At 42.0% G+C, this 13,567-nt stretch overlaps 1 protein-coding gene across 3 annotated transcripts in view; it reads left to right on the top strand.

The window, feature by feature from the left end:
• LOC118357858 (tetratricopeptide repeat protein 28-like) overlaps window positions 1–13,567 on the top strand; it is a 330,099-nt gene that overhangs the window by 268,650 nt on the left and 47,882 nt on the right. The window lies entirely within an intron of this gene.

The raw sequence follows: 13,567 nt of genomic DNA, 5'->3' as shown, positions 1-13,567 counted from the left end.
ACTATATCAGTAGTACATATGTTTACCTGTCTCTGCATACCACATTCATATACACTCACCGGGCAGTTTATTAGATCCGTTTACGAAAATGGATCACTCCTACAGACAGTGAGTCACTTGGCCATGATGAGCTATATACAGCAGGCAGACAGGCATCGAGGCATTCAGTTACTGTTCGATTGAACGTTAGAATGAGCAAAACGAGGGACCTAAGCGTCTTTGAGAGTGGTGTGATTGTCTTTGCCAGGCGCGACAGATCTAGTATCTCAGAAACAGCCACCCTCCTTGGCTTTTCACGCACAACAGTGTCTAGTGTTTTCAGAGAAAGGCAAGAATCGTACAAGCTAACACAAACAGGAAAATAACGGCGCAGTACAACAGTGGTATGCAGAACAGCATCTCGAAACGCACAAGTTGTCGGTCCTTGTAACGGATGGGCTATTGCAGCAGAAGACCACACCGGGTTCCATTCCTATCAGATAAAAAGAAGAAGAAGCGGCTCCAGTGGGCACGCGATCACCAACACTGGACAATTGAGGAGTGGGAAAACATTGCCTGGCGCAAGGAATCCCGATTCCTGTTGAGTCATGCTGATGGCAGAGTCAGTATTTGGCGTAACAGTCCATGGCCCCATCCTGCCTGGTGTCAAAGGCACAGGCTGGTGGTGGTGTAATGGTGTGGGGAATGTTTTCCTGGCACACAATAGGTCCCTTGATACCAATTAAGCAACAAATATTTCCGACACCTTGTAGAATCCATGCCCCCAAAAATTCAGGCTGTTCTGGAGGCAAAGGGGGATCCGACCTCGTACTAGATGGGTGTACCTGGCCGGTGAGTGTATATTGCTCTAGCTTCTTTATTTGGATGTTCCTTAGTTGTTCACAGTTGTTTTAAATGTTTAAATGTTGTTTAAAATGGAGGCCTAAGTAGTGAATGGTGTGAGAACAAAGGTCATTGAACAGCAGTCAGCTAAATACATTGCTATGCCCAGTCTACTACTGTTATGTAGATTTACTGCAGTGTTGCGTGATACAGGATACATCTGCCTGGTCTGGGGGGTGTGATGTGATTGGTTAGGACAGGAATCTCTGCATGGACCCAGAGCAGAGCAGACAGACAGCTTCAGTGACTTATCACTGGCTGGGATGTGCTAGAGTGATGAAATACCAACATATAACTATCACACTGTCACAGGAGAAATTAAGCCCATAAAAACCTTTTACAGTTTTCATGGGAACTCTCTCCCCTCACCGGCAAGGATTTAATCAAATCTAGCAAATTAATCCTGGTGGAGTAGATAAATAAAAAAGAGAGAGAGAGGGAAGTTAAGTTTATAAGATCAAGCCTTTTGATTGGAGTTGAAATGTAACTATTGTCCCCTTTTCAAAGCCCTGGTCATCTGACGGTCAAAAACTTGCCGATCTAAAAGTATTAGCAAGGTAACCTTGACAATCCAGGGCTAATCTAATTGTAAAACCAGTGTTTCCAGTATATGCTGCTACATCTTGGCTGCCACTGCATACCTCTATACATCTACATAGATGCATGCCCCAGGAAGACACCATCAGCCCCCTGCAGCAAGACCCCAGTCACCCCCTCCCCTCCTAGGGGAGGAAACACTGAGTACGGTTACATGCACACAATAATGTGATTATTGTGGATAGTCAGATGAATATAATAGTTTGATCAAAACGTTTCCATGCTTTGCAAGAAGAACGGTTTCCCTAATAATTCTGTTTACATGGGACACATCTAAAACCAGGCTACCCGAACGCAGAAAAGCTCCCTCAAAATGAAAGTTCTACCAAAGTGACCAAGTTGGGACATATTAAGTTTGTATGTGAAAACTACTTCTAAGACACATACATTCAGTTGTTCCCAACTCACTTTATTTGCGATAAAGAGGGAGGCTCGCACGACTGGTGCTGGCACATGCGTAGATCAAATAAATCGCCAGAATGCCGCTTAATAAGGTGTTTACATGTCCTACTAATCCGAATGATTGCTCAGAAAACCAGGTGTCTCAATCTACCGCATCGACCTATGTAGTAGGCCTTCCGCATCTGCAGTGGTGTTTGTCAGACCATGAGACATCCACAAAATGCTTATTCTCACTAAAACGTCTGTAGCATCTGAATGGTTTGGCCTACAACTATTCTGACCTCTGTGGTGTTCTCCGTTTTCCTCTACCACCCCTTATGTCACTGGACTCCTCTGAAGTCCCTAACGCTGATGTGCCAACTTCTGTCTGTAGCGTCCAAACCGTTTGAGCTACAAGCTAATATGACCCCACTATGGAAAGGGAAGACTCTCACGAACACGATGTTCTCCGTTTTGCTCAACAATCCCCACAAATGTCACAAGACTCATCTGAAGGTAATCCATACAAATAAACGGAAGTATAAGAGGTCGTTTTCTGCCAACAAAAATAAGGGGTTAAATAGTGTTAAATATATCTCCTAGATGTAGGACAGACACTTCAAAACCTTATTCCTTATGATACATTCTTTGACTGTCTTTTTTGCCATTTCCGAATGTGTTATTCAATGCATTTCTATGGGCTACAGTAGTAAAGGCCAAATTCAATATTTTATCAAATCACTTAAAATAATATATATATATACCTAAAGCGGTCCTAAAATTCAAAATCAAATAGCAAATGACCATCTTAAAATAATTCCATAAGTTAGCTTAGTACACCCCCCGCACACCCACCACCCCCGTGACTATTGCATAATCAGTTTAATATTGAATTATTAGTGTGCATGTAAATGTACTCACGGATAAAGCGTAGCCGGACAGTGGATAAAGGTGCCTCTATGGATAGTCAATACCAGCAGTGGTCGACGACATGCAGATGTCGGATCCTAATTTGATCACTCTTTCGTTGCAAAGGCTTATTCTGCTACATCAAAATGAGCAGTTCTCTTTCTCTCCATGCGGGGGCAGTCGAGTCATTGGTATCAGGGCTTGCTATCAAAATCATAATCTCTCTCGCTCACTCAAACGCTAAGCCTAGGTCCTATTTCTGCAATATTCAAATGTACAAAAATGTATCTGAAATGCAGCTATACTCTACCCATGTTTCCATCCACAGTTCTTATGCGAGTAAAATCTTATCGTATAAAAAAATCACAACAGCTGTGATGGAAACAGGAAGTTTCGGTATAATGTAATGTTGAGGAATAATTTGTTCGTTCAACATGGTGGGATATTTTTGTCTGTAAAATGAATTATGCAAGAAATGGAAGTGGCAATGCCTTTATGCGCATATATTGATATAATAACCGAAGTATCGAAGTAACCTTGGAGTCACACGATTATATGGTGTGTGGACCACCCACTCCGACTCGGGAAACCAAGCAGTTTATTAGGCTACAGATGAAACAAGTTATTATGAACTTCACAGGGTGGTGAAAGTGCACAGTGATGAACTTGATGCTCTTTTCTAATAAATACAGAGGGTCTTATTCTGGTGACATGATGATCGATGCTTGACTGGCATTTGACAAATACAAATATTCTGTCTCTTATCCATAATAATCTCATCATGTAGCCTACCTGCACTGTATCTGTGAGCTGTTGGCTAGAGCACACGTGCCAAGACCAGAGTAGGAACATTTGCAATTTAACAGTAGAGTTGAAATGTGATGGAAACACTGAACTTTCCATTTTTATTCGGTACATGAAAACTTAAAGCAAAAAAGTACATTTTGTGTGCACTACGTCAACACACACTGATTTTTATCCACAACAAGTCTGTTTGGTGGAAACACCACCGGTGGGAAAATGCACATAGTTTCATATGCAGATTTAGATCATTTGCATAAAAATCTGTCGCCAATTGGATGGAAACCTAGCTACTGATACACATTGGAATGTCTGACAAATAGATAAATGGCCCATAGTCTGTTAAAATGGACTAAATTGTTCAATGACAATACCAACCAGCGGCCTAAGATATCTTGAAAGGCATATTTTAGGGAGCGGTAATGAGGTGACCAATAATGGTTACAATTGAGATCAGCTGTGCCATCGATGGTTGCAATAGGCCCCTTGTTATTTGCTTATATTCCAATACTATAGGCTATTCGTTAGCCTATCCGTTGTCAAAAAGGTGTGAAAACTGAATGACATCGATGGGGCTTTAGTGGAGCGGTTTCGAGAGCTTCAAGTTCCTCTGTGTCCACATCACTAAGGACCTGTCATGGTCCAAACACACAAACACAGTCGTGAAGAGGGCATGACGATGCCTCTTCCCGCTCATGAGGCTGAAAAGATTTAGCATGGGCCCTCAGATCCTCAAAAAGTTATACTGCTGCACAATTGAGAACATCTTGACTGGCTGCATCACCACTTGGTATAGGAATTGCTTGACATACAACCATAAGGCGACAAGGTAGTGCGTACGGCCCAGTACATCACTGGGGCTGAGCTCCCTGTCATACAGGACCTCTATACCAGGCGGTGTCAGATGAAGGCCCTAAAAATGATCAAGACTCCAGCCACCCAAGTCATAGACTGTTCTCTCTGCTACCGCACAGCAAGTGGAACCGGAGCGCCAAGTCGGGGACCAAAAGGCTCCTGAACAACTTCCACCACCAACAGTTAATCAAATGGCTACCCTGACTATTGACCCCCTTTTTATTGGCACTGACTCTCTTACACCGGCACTATGCACACTCACTGAACTCTACCTACACACTCACTGAACTCTACCTACACACTCACTGAACTCTACCTACACACTCACTGAACTCTACCTACACACTCACTGAACACTACCTACACACTCACTGAACTCTACCTACACACTCACTGAACTCTACCTACACACTCACTGAACTCTACCTACACACTCACTGAACTCTACCTACACACTCACTGAACTCTACCTACACACTCACTGAACTCTACCTACACACTCACTGAACTCTACCTACACACTCACTGAACTCTACCTACACACTCACTGAACTCTACCTACACACTCACTGAACTCTACCTACACACTCACTGAACTCTACCTACACACTCACTGAACTCTACCTACACACTCACTGAACTCTACCTACACACTCACTGAACTCTACCTACACACTCACTGAACTCTACCTACACACTCACTGAACTCTACCTACACACTCACTGAACTCTACCTACACACTCACTGAACAATACCTACACACTCACTGAACTCTACCTACAAACTCACTGAACTCTACCTACACACTCCAACACACACTACATACGCTCACACACACACTACATACGCACACACACACACACACACACACACACACACACACACACACACACACACACACACACACACACACACACACACACACACACACACACACTCTTTCACACTCTTCACATATGCTGCTGCTACTCTGTTTATTATCTATCCTGATTGCCTAGTCACTTTTACCCCTATGTACATATTACCTCAACTACCTCAACTACCTAGTACCCCTGCACATTGACTCGGTACCGGTAGTCCTTGTATATAGTCTTGTTATTTTATTGTGTTACTATTCATTAACAAAATGGCACATTTTTCTTACTTTTAAATTCATTGTTGCGAAAGGGCTCATAAGTAAGCATTTCACTGTAAAGTCTACACCTGTTGAATGTGGCGCGTGTGACAAATAACCTTTGATTTGATTTGACTGTCCCCACTCCCCAGCTCCAACCCTGTCTCTTTCATATTGTCACAATGATGTGGTCATTATTATCGTTGAAGAATTGGATACGTTGCCACATCCATGTGTTAATGTTAAAATCCACCCACTGCTAAATGGCATTTTATTAGACCCAGCTTGTATCGTCATCCTACTCTATTATCATTATACCTGCCTGTTATTATTCTTTCTAACAGGTATTTTTTAAGGAGTGGGGCAGTCCCACTTCTTTCGTCATTTCTGTTGCTTTTGAGAGATAACAGTGTTGAAAAATGGGGAAGAATGAGTCAAAGGGCAATGGGCCGGATTCGAACCGATGCCAACTGGCATACTGTATGTATGCCAGGGTTAGCGGGTGTAACCGCTGGACCAGACAGGCACTGAGGCAACCACTTATTTATTCTGCCTATTGCTTGCCTTGAACATGTAATAAAACAATGGTCACACTTTATTTGGATAGTCCAGATTATCATACTATCAATAAATGATCTGTTGATAATCAACTGCTTGCTAAGGTTACAGTTAGGGTTAGGGTAAGGTTAGAGAGTTAGGGTTAGGTTTAGAATAAGGCTTAGGGTAAGGTTAGAGAGTTAGGGTTAGGTTTAGAATAAGGGTTAGGGTAAGGTTAGAGAGTTAGGGTTAGGTTTAGAATAAGGGTTAGGGTAAGGTTAGAGAGTTAGGGTTAGGTTTAGAATAAGGGTTAGGGTAAGGTTAGAGAGTTAGGGTTAGGTTTAGAATAAGGGTTAGGGTAAGGTTAGAGAGTTAGGGTTAGGTTTAGAATAAGGGTTAGGGTAAGGTTAGAGAGTTAGGGTTAGGTATAGAATAAGGGTTAGGGTAAGGTTAGAGAGTTAGGGTTAGGTTTAGAATAAGGGTTAGGGTAAGGTTAGAGAGTTAGGGTTAGGGTAAGGTTAGAGAGTTAGGGTTAGGTATAGAATAAGGGTTAGGGTAAGGTTAGAGAGTTAGGGTTAGGTATAGAATAAGGGTTAGGGTAAGGTTAGAGAGTTAGGGTTAGGTATAGAATAAGGGTTAGGATAAGGTTAGAGAGTTAGGGTTAGGTATAGAATAAGGGTTAGGGTAAGGTTAGAGAGTTAGGGTTAGGTATAGAATAAGGGTTTGGGTAAGGTTAGAGAGTTAGGGTTAGGTTTAGAATAAGGGTTAGGGTAAGGTTAGAGAGTTAGGGTTAGGTATAGAATAAGGGTTAGGATAAGGTTAGAGAGTTAGGGTTAGGTATAGAATAAGGGTTAGGGAGAGTTAGGGTTAGGTATAGAATAAGGGTTTGGGTAAGGTTAGAGAGTTAGGGTTAGGTATAGAATAAGGGTTAGGGTAAGGTTAGAGAGTTAGGGTTAGGTATAGAATAAGGGTTAGAATAAGGTTAGAGTTAGGGTTAGGTTTAGAATAAGGGTTAGGGTTAGGGTAAGGTTAGAGAGTTAGGGTTAGGTATAGAATAAGGGTTTGGGTAAGGTTAGAGAGTTAGGGTTAGGTTTAGAATAAGGGTTAGGGTTAGGGTAAGGTTAGAGAGTTAGGGTTAGGTTTAGAATAAGGGTTAGGGTTAGGGTAAGGTTAGAGAGTTAGGGTTAGGTTTAGAATAAGGGTTAGGGTAAGGTTAGAGAGTTAGGGTTAGGTTTAGAATAAGGGTTAGGGTAAGGTTAGAGAGTTAGGGTTAGGTTTAGAATAAGGGTTAGGATAAGGTTAGAGAGTTAGGGTTAGGTTTAGAATTAGGGTTAGGGTAAGGTTAGAGAGTTAGGGTTAGGTTTAGAATAAGGGTTAAGGTAAGGTTAGAGAGTTAGGGTTAGGTTTGGAATAAGGGTTAGGGTAAGGGTAAGGTTAGAGCTAGAGTTAGGTTTAGAATAAGGGGTAGGGTAAGGTTAGAGGGTTAGGGTTAGAATAAGGGTTAGGGTAAGGTTAGAGAGTTAGGGTTAGGTTTAGAATAAGGGTTAGGGTAAGGTTAGAGAGTTAGCTTAGGTTTAGAATAAGGGTTAGGGTAAGGTTAGAGAGTTAGGGTTAGGTTTGGAATAAGGGTTAGGGTAAGGTTAGAGAGTTAGGGTTGGGTTTAGAATAAGGGTTAGGGTAAGGTTAGAGAGTTAGGGTTTGGTTTAGAATAAGGGTTAGGGTAAGGTTAGAGGGTTAGGTTTAGAATAAGGGTTAGGGTAAGGTTAGAGAGTTAGGGTTAGGTTTAGAATAAGGCTTAGGGTAAGGTTAGAGAGTTAGGGTTAGGTTTAGAATAAGGGTTTGGGTAAGGTTAGAGAGTTAGCTTAGGTTTAGAATAAGGGTTAAGGTAAGGTTAGAGAGTTAGGGTTAGGTTTGGAATAAGGGTTAGGGTAAGGTTCGAGAGTTAGGGTTAGGGTTAGGGTTAGAATAAGGGTTAGGGTAAGGTTAGAGGGTTAGGTTTAGGGTAAGTGTTAGGGTTAATTTTAGAATAAGGGTTAGGGTAAGGTTAGAGATAGGGTTAGGGTTAGGTTTAGTAGATAGTTAGTTGAAATGTTACTAATAGTCTGTAGAGCAACTATAGATTGACTATCCAAATAAAGTGTTACCTAATGAAAAATACATCTACCCCCTACAAATATATACATGTTTGTTATCCACAGAAGAATGCACACGAGTCGCGCTGTAGCCTGCACATAGCCTAAATAGGCTACTTGAACTAATGCCCAGTGGACCTGCAGTCTAGAAATAGCCTGCATAGCCTATAAACACAACAAGACAGATGGACTAGATCAGAACGTTTTGTTTAAAATTGTAATAATCCGTTATTTCTTCACAGTATAAGCACAGCAACGGGCACATGGTAATACACGCAAATGTTCCAAAATGCAAGGGGTGGACAAAATAAACGGTCTAATGCGCACCACACATGCCAGCAGTTACAGATAGAAATTCATATCTGTAAAGAATTCTCAAAGAGAGATCGAAAATATTTAAGTGTGAATGTCTGGCTGAGTTGACAGTCCCATTCATCTATTTCATTTGGCCTGGTACACCAATTATCCTATTAAATCACTGTCCTGCACAAATCAATGAACCATCATCAATGAACCATCATCTCTCCCAGCTTCATGGTTTGAAAGAAGTGCATAATTCCAGTCCACATTATAGGCCTACAGTATGCATAACCAAATCACAGATGCCATCTTATATTTAACCTCTCTGGGATATGTGGGACGCTAGCGTGGCCAAAAGCCAGAGAAAATGCAGAGCGCCAAATTCAAATAAATTACTATAAAAATCTAACTTTCATTATTAAATCACACATGCAAGATGGCAAATTAAAGCTACACTTGTTGTGAATCCAGCCAACATGTCATTTCAAAAAGGCTTTTCGGCAAAAGCAAACAATGCTATTATCTGAGGATAGCACCTCCGTAAACAAAGAGAGAATCCATATTTCAACCCTGCAGGCGCGACACAAAATTCAGAAATAAAAATATAATTCATGCCTTACCTTTGACGAACTTCTTTTGTTGGCACACCAATATGTCTCATAAACATCACAAATGGTCCTTTTGTTCGATTAATTCCGTCGATATATATCCAAAATGTCCATTTATATGGCACGTTTGATCCAGAAAAACACCGGTTCCAACTTGCGCAATGTGACTACAAAATGTCTCAAAAGTTACTTGTAAACTTTGCCAAAACATTTCAAACTACTTTGGTAATACAACTTTAGGTAATTTTTTACGTCAATAATCGATACAATTGAAGACGGGATGATCTGTGTTAAATACAGGAAGAAAACAAACAGAATATTTTCTGGTCACGCGCCTCTAACTAATAGTACACTTCAGGTCAAGATGGCCGTACTTCTTCATTACACAAAGGAATAACCTCAACCAATTTCTAAAGACTGTTGACATCCAGTGGAAGCGATAGGAACAACAAGAAGGTCCCTTAGAAATCTGGATTCCCAATGAAACCCATTGGAAAGAGAGCGACCTCAAAAAAACAAAAAAATTCGGAATGCTTTTTCCTCTGGGTTTCGCCTGCTACATAAGTTCTGTTATACTCAGACATTATTCAAACAGTTTTAGAAACTTCTGAGTGTTTTCTATCCAAATCGACTAGTAATATGCATATCTTACCTTCTGGGGATGAGTAGCAGGCAGTTGAATTTGGGCATGCATTTCATCCGGACGTGAAAATACTGCCCCCTGTCACCAATAAGTTAAGAAACATGCCCCGCGGCCCTGCCCCTTTTTTTGCCATGCTGTAGGGACCACCATTGAACTGGTATACATTTTACAAATTGCCAGATGGGCCATGGGGTGAGGCCATTCCATTAGGTTGGGTCTGAGGCTGTTGGAACAGAATCTGTATGGTAGGTATGGTACTGCATTGTATAGCCTACAAACATCGCTTCCAGCTGCCCCCTGGCAGTGATGATAAATATTCAATATTCATTAAAATACTCCTGCTGCAGGATCATTAAGATCCGACATCTGTAGCCCATTCAGCTGTATTTGAGTCCAGTCGTTATAATATACGTTGGTGGGATGACTTATGACTGCCATCTTGACAGTTGTAAAGCTGACTCTAATGGACAACTAAGAGACATAATGGTGCTCCAGGATGACTTGTTCCTAATCCTCAGAAGAGAGAGCGTGGAAGCAGGGACCAAGGTTAATCAACCAAACATAAATTGACGCTGCTCGCCTTTGACCAGCATAACACCCAACCAGTGCTGTAATCACTTAGGTCCCATCTATATATATTCAGAAAGGTATCCTGATTACTTGTGGTCATAAAACAGGGCCTCTAGTGATTACAGTTTATGATGCTACATTTGAATCCTGTAATAGGGGGCAGTGCAGTGCTGAGCTAGTGCACCGTAGTCCAAACTTAAAGGCCCAGTGCAATCAAAAATGTGATTTTCCAGGGTTTTATATATATTTCCAGACATGAGTTTGGAATAATACTGTGAAATTGTAAAATGATGATAATGCCCTTTTAGTGTAAGAGCTGTTTGAAATGACCGATAGGAAAGAGAGATCCAAACCTCTCTTCCAATATGAAGCACTAAATGGATACTTCAGGAATTTGACAGTGTCAGATGAACTTGTCAATACCTTTTGTATGTCTCTGTGTGCAGTTTGAAGGAAGTTTCTAACTAGTGATAGCACAATTGCTAACTAGCATTCGCGCAATGACTGGAAGTCTATGGTAACTGCTAGCATGTTAAGGGATTCCATAGATTTCCAGTCATTGCGCTAGTCAGCATTGGCTCACAAAACTACCTCTAACTTCCTTCACACTGGATGCAGACATACAATTACTCTGGGGAAGTAGATAAAGGGCTTCATTGCCAAATTCACAAAGTATCCCTTTAACATTATATGTCAAACAGGAAGCTAATCGTGGGTTTATCTCTCCTTCAGCTAGCTCGGTATCAGGATAATCTTTAGTCTCACCAGTAACAGCAAGCATACATCAACCGCAACAATACTTCAAATTCCTTGGCACAATAATTACAGTATTTGATGTAGTGTCAAAGACCCATAGCTGGTGACAAAACCATAAAATAAATGGGGGGAAATGAATGGGAGGAGGAGAAGAGTGGGCCTGTTGCTCTGTATTGCCAGGGAAAAGCTGCAGTTCTTCATGGTGATGGCTGGGAAGGAGGCCCAGGGGACTGCTAGGTGATTGTGTGGAAGGTGCCCTCCTGTCTCTTACCTCTTGTTTCTCCTTTGCTCTCTTTCCTTGTCTTTTTTTTCTCTCTCCTTCTTTTCATTTGCTCTGCTTGATGGTGCCTCTCTCTCTTCTCTCTCCCTCTCTCTCTCTCTCTCTCTCTCTCTCTCTCTCTCTCTCTCTCTCTCTCTCTCTCTCTCTCTCTCTCTCTCTCTCTCTCTCTCTCTCTCTCTCTCTCTCTCTCTCTCTCTCTCTCTCTCTCTCTCTCTCTCTCGTAGTGATTGTAATCTGAGGCTGTCAGGCTCCCAGTAATTGAAACTGAATAGATGAATCACTTAATTACCTAATAGCTGATTCTCCAAGAGCTGAATAATGAAGATAACAGAGAATGAAGTGGGCATGAAAAGCATAATTTCTCTAATTACACCATTGTTGTTGTTGTTTGTGTTGATGGTAAAGGGGGGAATGTTGTTGTTGCCTAGTCATTCTCCCACATACTGTAGCCAACTAGACATACTGTAGCCTACTGTACAGTCCGCTTGCTTTGAAGTACCACCATGCAGAGATACAATATGTTCTACACCAGTAGTTCCCAAATTGTGGGGCGAAATTGGGTAGTGCATAACCAGTTGCTCTTGTCATGTTTGTCATTGTATACTTAGAGAGCTATTTATAACTTGTCAGAAATGTCCAGATCAACTAGCCCATGTTATTTAGGTTTTTTAGCCCATATATATGGTTGTAATTATTGTGTCACTCAAACATCACATGAATAGACATTAGACATGACAAAATGTATAGAATTGCAGGAAATAAGCTTTAAACCTGGGGGGGGTTAGGTTTAGAATGTTCCCCAATGCTAGAAGGGAGGCCCCGAGTGAAAAAGTTTGGGAACCCCTGATCTACATAACGAGGACATGATCAAGCTTGTACGATTAACAAGCTTCAGAGAAAAGGGAAAAGAATGACAGTGTCGTATAGCGAGGGGGAGAGAACATGTTGAGAGAGAGAGAAAGTGTTTCATCACGGAACTCTCAGCTCTTCTCTAATGATCTATGTTGATGTGGAGAGGGTGGAGCGGCTCCTGTCATGGCTTAGAGGTAACATGTAGCCTGCTAGCACTCCGCTCAGCACAGGGATGGCAACATGTTTATTACTGAGGCTGGTAGGCTCACTGATGCCCAGCGGTGACAGGAGCCTTGGCTCAGTGCACGCTGACCTATAAAGGATATGAAAATGTTGCATTCCAGCCTCCATTTATTATTCATTAACCGGCTAACCTACCCCCTAGTCAGCAATTTTTAATATCTCGAAGAGGACTCGAGTGGTGGCTTTCGCATTTAGCTCACATTTCTGTTATTCATGAAACAGAATATAAATGATATTATTTTCCCCTGCAATTCACTTCAAAGAGGTTTTTAACAAGTTTGTTTGGAAGTTGCTGTTACCCCCCTTATCCCCTACCTCTCCCTCCTCCCCTCTGTCATTTTCTAACCAACTGGTCATTGTTTTTTCTTGCATCTCAGAAAGTCATTTGAAATGGCGACTCCATAAATGAACAGGGTGGGAGGTACGAGTTTTAATTAAGCAATCACTTGTTTTCATCCTGTTTCCCAGAGGACCTCTTAATGCTGAGCCACATTCAAATCAAACAGGAAACACAACCGAACAACAGCAGAGCCTAACAGAACCGTAAAGAACACACTGGATCTTGTCACTGGGGTAGGAGAGATTCAGGAGGAGGGGGGGATTGGATATATGGCTCACTACAGGAACACAGCCATGTGTCCTGGAGCAGACTGAGGCAGTCGGAGAAGGAGAGCTCTCAGGTTGGTTGTCGTTGGAAACACCCTAGTCTTTTTGTAAGGCGGGAGGGCAGCGGCTGGATTTACAGAGGAATTTATCCAGCCTAATGGAACAGTCAGAGTAAATGAAAGAATGCTACGGGGAAGGAGACAGGGAGCGAGGGAAACCAAATCATAGAAGGTGCATTTATCTCGGGCCAATCTGGAGGTAGTGAACAACAGGTAAGTACGACCCGCTATGGTCCTGGTTCAGGACACACAGACAGGGAGGACATGAATGGAAAGCCTAGATACTATACTGTGTGTGGAAGGAGGGGAGGGGGGTTTGAGGTGATTACATTGGATGCCAGTCTTGTTCTCTTCTCCTGGAGACTTCCTAGTGTAGCAGATCTGTGCTGCTTGGCCCACATTCATGTTCATGGAAAAGCAGCAGTTAGTTCCCCCTCTCCT

The sequence above is a fragment of the Oncorhynchus keta genome, chromosome 25 (genome assembly GCF_023373465.1).
Source record: "Oncorhynchus keta strain PuntledgeMale-10-30-2019 chromosome 25, Oket_V2, whole genome shotgun sequence".
Taxonomy (NCBI): Eukaryota; Metazoa; Chordata; class Actinopteri; order Salmoniformes; family Salmonidae; genus Oncorhynchus; species Oncorhynchus keta.
This window is presented reverse-complemented; position numbering and strand designations above follow the sequence as displayed.